The sequence below is a fragment of the Manis pentadactyla genome, chromosome 4, assembly GCF_030020395.1.
Source record: "Manis pentadactyla isolate mManPen7 chromosome 4, mManPen7.hap1, whole genome shotgun sequence".
Lineage (NCBI taxonomy): Eukaryota > Metazoa > Chordata > Mammalia > Pholidota > Manidae > Manis > Manis pentadactyla.
The window spans coordinates 145,975,957-145,983,876 of NC_080022.1; the positions used below are offsets into that span (position 1 = coordinate 145,975,957).

General features: G+C 47.7%; 1 long non-coding RNA gene across 1 annotated transcript; it reads left to right on the forward strand.

Moving 5' to 3' along the window:
* Window positions 1-4,824: 4,824 nt before the first annotated feature.
* On the forward strand, window positions 4,825-6,543 carry LOC130683677 (uncharacterized). The gene is made up of 3 exons (XR_008997568.1): window positions 4,825-5,145; window positions 5,714-5,827; window positions 6,264-6,543. It is a non-coding gene; the product is annotated as an uncharacterized LOC130683677 (long non-coding RNA).
* Window positions 6,544-7,920: the final 1,377 nt, after the last annotated feature.

Consider the following 7,920-nt stretch of genomic DNA (forward strand, 5'->3'; position numbering starts at 1 on the left):
CCATGTTGTCTTTTGTCCATTTTTTAAGATTTTTTAGATTGGCATCTTTTTCTCATGTATTAGAAGCATTTTTTATATGCTGAATGGGAATCTTTGGTCAGGTGTGTTAATTGAAGTATCTTCTCATAATCTGTGATTTTCCTTTTCACACCCTTAAAGATGCCTTTTGATGAAAACAGCTTCCTAATTTTAATATAGTCCATTTATCAATATGTTCCTTTTTTATTAGTGCTTTTGTTTTCTGTTAAAGAAAAATTTTTTTAACCATTTCAGAGAAAGATTTGGCATCAGCTGGAAGCCTATGTGAGTGACACACAATGTAAGCCAGGCCTCGAGTAATTCCTGTTTGGGCCAGATGAGAAGAATGTTACTGGGGATGAGCTATTAGAAGCAAACATGGATCTGGGAGAGAAGGTGGTCAGAAGCAAGAAGGAAGGCAAGCAGTCTTGCACTGTTTTCAGGGCTGGTAGATGGACTTTCCTCCTCCAGGGTCAAAATGACAGTATCCTCTTCCTCTGCAGGCTTTGCCTTTCTCTGGAGAGACCGAGTCTGAGGGCAGAGAAGGCCAGTCAGTGCTGGCCCCCTCCCTTTCCATCAGCCACTCCAGTGGTCGGGTATCCATTCTATAAAGTTCAAAGGTTGCTGTGGCTCAATAGTCCTTAGAACCCTGAAGAGTACAGTGAGATGGACAGGGAGAAGTGTTAAGCACTAGGTGGCCCAGCTCTGCTTCCCTGAGCAATTTTACTTTTAATCTGTTACACATCAGGGCTTCCCGAAAAATCATGAGAACAGACTTCAGTGGGTAAACAAGCCTCTGAAAACCACATTGTCAAGTGAAGCCAACTTTACATGTTCTCATCTAAGACAGCAGGGAACTAAGATTTCCCCTGGCTACAGGCACGTTGCAGGATGCCACAGCAACTTAATGGTTCCAAAATCACAGGATTCTATAGTTCTAGGAGACTTATATTGTATAAAGGTGACTGAGCCGGAGAAGAGCTAGCTGAGCTCTGCCCTGGCATAACTGAGCAACTGGTATAGAACCTCCATAAACTCTCACTCTGAGTGGTGGGTTGACCGGATTTTCAGGGGTCCAGAGAATACCATCCATTTAAAGCCAATATCAGATAATCCCAGGTCTCAGTATTTCTTTCCCCAGTGCAGAGTCACCCTGGTTATATGGCAGCAGGTTCTTCTGGGGAAGGCTTGGGGAAGATTTACAGTATAAACCTGTGAGTTTCTAGATTTAGCAAAAATATTGCCAAGGGTATAATTATACTAAAAATGTATTCATTGTTAATCTGAAATTCAAATTTAATTAAGTGTCCTATATTTAATCTTGCAACCTAGCATTGCATGGTCCTTCCTAAAAGGGAACTGGGTCCCACCCTTCTGGGCACTCCGGATCTATGAACTGGCTTAAATCTAGTAACTGGGTGAAAGGCCATGATTCTGTTCTATAGACTTACATTAGGTTTCTGCCCATGAAACCTAGAATTTTCTGCTAAAGTGAAGCAGTATCTTAGTAAGCACCTCATCTATCTCATGCCTAGGGAGCCCATAATCACGGTCACAGATTCCTGCTGATCAAAACACTTACTGGCACTCCAGTCCTGGGGCTCCTCGGAGTAATTGTGCCCACTTTGTCTCTGCTGCCTGGTAAGCACCATCGTCCAGCCTCTGCAACCCCCGGATCCCATTCCTCCCACTGAGATCCAAACCAGCTCCATTACAACAGTGGCATGAGCCTGACCAGAGGCATGAGCATCAGCTGGGAACTGGTCAGAAATGGATGTCATTGGCCCTGTGCTGGGTACTTTCCACACATTGTCTTATTCAATTCTCACATCACAAGGCCGGAATAATTAGCCATCAGTTTCCTCTAACAGAACCAAGCAGTTTCCTCCAAATCACATAATCAGTAAATGGTGGATATGGGACTAGAACCCATGTCTGATTGAACCCAGATTACAGGCTCTTAAACACACTTTCCCATGAGATATTAGGTCCTGAAGCAGAGGGAAGGACAGACAGGAGCCCTTACATATGTGTGGGTTGAATGTCTCACCTACTCAGTTTGGAGGAAGATCCGAGGTAAGAATAATATACAAGGTGCAATTGGTCAAATTCATTGACATGGGCATATTTGCCCAGGATTCAGGATTTAATGTGTTGGCACTAGTGCCTGGGAGTGATGTTAATGTTCAGCTAGATTGGCTGATTGGAGTCTAGACTGGAAAATAAGCCTACGGTTAATGAAGTTGAAATGCTGAAACATCCCTGGGATGTTAGGAAGGAGTCCAAAGGCTCAGGAAAGTGGATCTGTTTGGTTGGATCTATTGTATGCAAGATGCACTCCCAGGAAAGGCCAGACACACTTCCTTTACCAAGGCATTAAGGGATGCTTTGATGAGGCCTTGATGAAAGAGCAGCATCCTTAAGAGCTCTCTGGAGGCTTCATTTTAGATCAGAGAAGGCCAGGGGATATGCTGTAATTCCATGATCCTCAAACTTTAGTGCACATCACAATCATCTTGAGGGCTTGTCAAAACACAGTCTGCTGTACAACTACTGGTAACAGCTTAAGTATTCATGATGCTAACAGATGCCACTGTGGTGCTTCTAAAACATATAAGCAACCCAACCCCAGAACCCTGTTTGGAAGGTGTCTTGCTTGAAGGTTTCAGCCCCACGCAAGTTCACTATGGATTCGGTGAGACTGAGAAATGACAATGGAATGTTCTTGGGGTAAAAGGATTTATACCTGTGCTTTATTCTCCTGGTGATAGGTTGAGCACAAGAATCATGTCTGCATCCAGCAGTCTGCAGGTCCACAATGCTCCTCCATCTCTGCCTCTACCCAGAGCACTGGGCACAGCTCTTTATATAGTGACTCAGTCAATAATAGCTTATTGCCTCTGGGTGTGAAGCAGTAAGCCAATTACATCATCAAGTAGTTTAGGGTTGGGTGAGGATCCTGGCCATAGGAACTTCCATTTTCCCCTTAGAAGGTCTACTTCCAGGAGCCATTTCCAGTACCTAAACCTATGTTGGTCACGATCCTGGAAAGAAATAGGTAACACTTGAATGATTTGAGGAAGGTGTCCTAAGAGCCTATTTACCAAGATGTGGTCTGGGTGTAAAGAAACCAGAGGGGTGCTTCAGTCCTCAGAGGCTAGTAACAGTGTGGTGACCACCCCTAAAGTACAGGCACTGGTTCCCCGAAACTAGATGAAAAAGGCCACTTAGATGAGAAAGCCATTGGTTGAGGGCTGCATCCAGGAGGAATAGCAGAGAAATGGGTGCTTCAGCTGTTCTCTTCTCCCTCTCCAGTGCCTGAGAGGCTCCCAGTGTCCGAGCCCAACCTGAAGCTAGAAGACCTGCAGTCCCATTAACGTGATCCACACAGGTTGGCTTCCCGAAAAGAGGATGGGCGAGAATAGAATGCATCTGGAAGGACAGCTTGCAGTCTTTTCTCATGTGGTTCTTGACAAGTTTTTGTATCAAAATTATGTAGGACTCATAAATAAAACAATCTGAAGAGTGTACACTCTTGATATACTCTGGAAGAGACTGTGTGAAGTTGGAATTGAGTTCTTGGAATGCTTGGAAAAGCCAGCTGTTAGAACTCTTGAATGTTTTCAGAGTGATCTTCAATTGCTGATCCAATTTCTTTAATAGTTTTAGAGTGACTTGCTCTTTCATTTTTTCCTGCAATATAGTAAATTATATTTTTTTAGAAATTCATCCATTTCATCCAAATTCTGGTTATTGGCATAAGGTTCTCATTTTCTTTTTGGTGTCTGCAGGCTGAGTGGTGACACCCTCTTCTATTTCTACTGTTGTCTATTTTCATGGTCAGTCTCAAGAGAGCGCTAGCTTCACTATTGACTGGCCAAAGAATCAACTTTGGGATTTGTCCAGCCTTTCTAATATATGTCACTTTCTATTTCGCTCATCGTAGCTCTTTATTTCCTTGCTTTTACTCTCACTGGAGTTTTGCCAGAGTGGAAGGATTCACCAGAATGGAAAACCGAGGGGAGGGTATTCCAGGCAGGTGCAAGAAGTGAGCCAAGTCTGGGAGCCGGGACTGAGACGGGGAGTGGGTCACTCAGGCAGAGGGCCCTGTAGGTTTCCAGTGGGAGTCCACCGCTGTTCCTGGCCTCCCACCATGCCCACTGCAGCCCCCATTCTTGGCTAGGGCACACATCCGTCACAGGAGGGAGCCAGTCACAGAAGCAAGGAACCACGTCCTTGCCCTTCTCTCCCACCCCCTCCTGCCAACAGCTCTAGAAACTCAATAGTGCTTCTGGAAAACAAGGAGCCTGGGCAAATCAGTGCTTTTCAACTCTATCTCCATGGGCCTGAGAGGTAGAAGGGGACATCGCACAAGCATGTTATGTGAGGAGCCCCTGTCATCAGAATGTGTCTTTGATTTGTCTCAAGCATTGGACTTCCTCATAAAACTTGGGTGGAAAGAGGGTTCTGCAGCTCAATGCAAGCGTGAAGTCGCCTGTACTCATATGTAAGCACACCGGCTCTCTCTTCCCTTGTCACCACTCACTCCCCAAGAGACTTTGGACAAGTTATTTACTGTCAGCGTCTTCATCTGTAAATGGGTGTGGCGATAATGGGGGACACCTTGTCAGGACTAAATACAAACTGTGTGAAGCCCTTGCACAGTGCTCTTTCTCTACGGGGGTTGTTTTTCGTTTTGGAGAAAGCAAGGCCATGGAACAGCTCCTTGGATCACTGCCTGGGGTGGTGACGGCACATCTGTGTTCCCGCTTCCTCTGGCCTGGGCAGCTGGAAGGAAACCGTGCCCGCCCTGCTGCAGCCCACAGCTTCCCGCCTGCATTTCCTGGAAAACTCCTTGGAAGCCCAGCCTCCAGCTCAGCAAATTCAGGACCCCTCTCCATCTGGACTTGACCATGACCCTGTCCATCCCTCTGGGAGCTCCCCCACCGACTGCTTCCTATAAAAGGCAGGCAGAGCAGCTGGAGGAGCAGACAGGCTGAGCCAACCTCAGAACCCATCTCGCCCTGAAGGTCCCACGCCCAGCCTCCGACCTGATGGTCTCTGCAGCGCTTCTGTGCCTGCTGCTCACAACAGCCACCTTCAGCACCCAGATGCTCGCTCAGCCAGGTAAGCTCCGTCTCTCTCCTTCTTTCCCTCCCTCTTCTTCCATTTCTCTCTCCTTTTTGGAAGGCCTAAGTCAAACTGTCCCACTTCTGAGCCTATCAGAGCACCAGGGATCCTCAGAGCTGCACTTAACACATCTAATTTTATAGACAGACAGCTGAAGCCCAGGTGGGGCCTAGGAGGGGTCCTACCCCCACACCTGCAGTCATCCCAGAACCAGAATAAAACCTAAGCTGCCCTCTCCAAATCCAGGGTCTTCTCTTTGACTCTAGTTGATCTTCCCAAACTCTGCAGATTGGGGGCCATATCCAGGACCTGTCACACTGGCCTCTCCTGCTCAGCAGTGAGGCATCCCCACCGTGCCGCTGAGAGAAGGGACTTCAAAATCTTAAGCCACATGTTCCAGGTCCCACCCCGCCTCGGGACCGGGGTGGAAGCACTGGACCTGGGGCACATCAGATCCATTCCTAACTCTTTGCTTTCCTTCCCCCACAGACACGTCCTGCTGCATTCATGCTGAGGAAACCCGAGCACTTCCTAAAAGGCCTTTTCTTTGTGACTTTATTTCTAGATGCACTCATTGCCCTGTCCACTTGCTGTTTTACATTTAATAATAAGAGGATCCCCTTGCAGAAGTTGAAGAGCTATCGAATCACCAGCAGCCAATGTCCCCAGAAGCTGTCATGTGGGTAGAAAACCCGACCTCCTTCCCCCCTCCCCTTCCCTCCCCACCTCCAATTCAAAGTTCTGCCCCAGAAGACAGACGTCAGGCTAATTTGGGATCTTATATCAGAGGATAAGATCTACCCAGACTATGTAATCCAAAGCCATCTATTATTACATCATAAACTGGCCCAGAGAGGGCCACCTCACTCCCTAAACAGCCTAGCTCACACCCCCACGCCGCTTTGGCAGATGCCAGGCCAGCTCCTCCTAGGGTGGCAAAAATGGCAACTACCTCCACAGGCCCCTTCTTCCCACACCCCTACTTCCTCTTGTCCCAGGGTGGCCCCCTTACCTACAGCATGTGGGCCAAGCAGGTTTTGGAATCCAGTGAGTCATCTCTTAGGTAAAACCCTCAAAGAGCTCCATCTAACTGTATGGCACTCCTTCACCCTCAGCCTCAGAATGAAACTGGGCAAGGACATCTGTGTCTCCCCAAAGGAGATGTGGGTCCAGAATTACATGAAACACCTAGATCAACAATCTCATACCCAGAAGACTAGAACTCTTCCAACCACTGAGACGAAGCTGGAGTATGAGAAATGACTGTTTATTCTCCTCCAGCCTTCCTGTCTATACCCTGGACTAATTTTGCTGTCATTTTCAAGTAGGGTGGTTTCTGTTTGGGATATAAAATGTACTATGTCATAAGTAATATTTAATAGTATTTGAATTGTTGCTGGTTTGGTGTTTATTTTGAATACTGGTGATCTTTTTTTAAAAAAAAAAAAAAGCAAGAGCTCAAGCCAATTGGTTCCTTGATGAGCCCCAGATCTTTCCCCTGGAGGGAGCAGGTCTCCCTCCTGCTTAACTTTCCAGGGGTTGTGAGCATTCCCTGAGGATCATGGAGATGAAGGCAGTCTAGGGAGGAGAGTGCCTTGTGATTGGAAGGTGTTACTAAATATGTAACAGAAGAATGCAATTCATAAGCCTGCTGACTCTTTGCAGAAAATACACTTTGTTTAAAATCTCTAATAGTGTTTCTTAGCCCGACCAGTAAGCAGTGCTCCGAGGTGCAGGTGGATGGCAGGGGCGCCAGAGGAATGAGGATATAGCGAGGCCTTTCCAGTGGCCAACCTGGGCTCCTCTGAATGTGTCAGGGAAGGCCTGGCTTGCCATCCCAGCATATTCTAGAACGAGTGTTCCAGTCGCTAGCATCAGCTTCTAACTGGCCTCTACCCATATGCCTCCCGGCACTGAGCAGTCCCCAGAGTAATACAGACATTACGTGCACCTGACCCCCAGGGGACCACTAGATGCCCCAGTCCTAGTTAGCCCTGGACTTGACAGAGAGGGTGGGACTTGGGCACAACTGGCCTTGGAGGATAGCACAGCATAGTCATAGCAAAGATTCTCTAGAAGAGGTGCAGAATAGAAAAGTGAGGAGGAGGCCTGGAGGAAAAATCCCCATTTCGTCACTTCGGGCTCCAGAACGGAAACGTTAGAGTTGCTTAGAAAGGAAGGTTGAGGCATGGTTTTAGAGGAACTGCAATACCAAGATGGGGAGTTTGGAGTTAGTTCTGAAGGCAGGAGGTATGTACTGAAGGCTTTGGAGCCATCAGGAGGGCAGGGGGATGCCAGGGCAGGGGAATGCCAGGGCAGGGGAGGCCGAGAAGAGAAGCCTGTGGCCATGGGCAGGATAAAGCTGTCAAGGGAGAACTGAGAGCACCCTACTACAATAGTCCAGGCAAGAGGAGATGGGGCAAAGCAGGGAATTTCTCCCCTAAAGCCACCACACTGGCCTTTAAAGGGTGCCAGCCCTGAGATCCAGAATTTACTTCCCTCCTTTGCTAGTCTCCCTAGAGTTATGCATTATACAAGCTAAAGCCTTTGACTGTCCCTCTGGAAGGGACAGGGCCTCATCTTCCTGCTCGTGAAGGGTTCTCCTGCTCTTCCCAAGGCTGCCTTTCCCCAGGTGAGAGGATGAGCTGCGTTGGCACCTCTGTAAGATCTAGGACCCACCTGGGCCTGCACACTCACCAGGACCCTTCCCTCCCAGGACAAGCTCCTGCTAACCAACTCTGCAGGGTCTTTCCAGTGGAGAGAGGGTTCCTG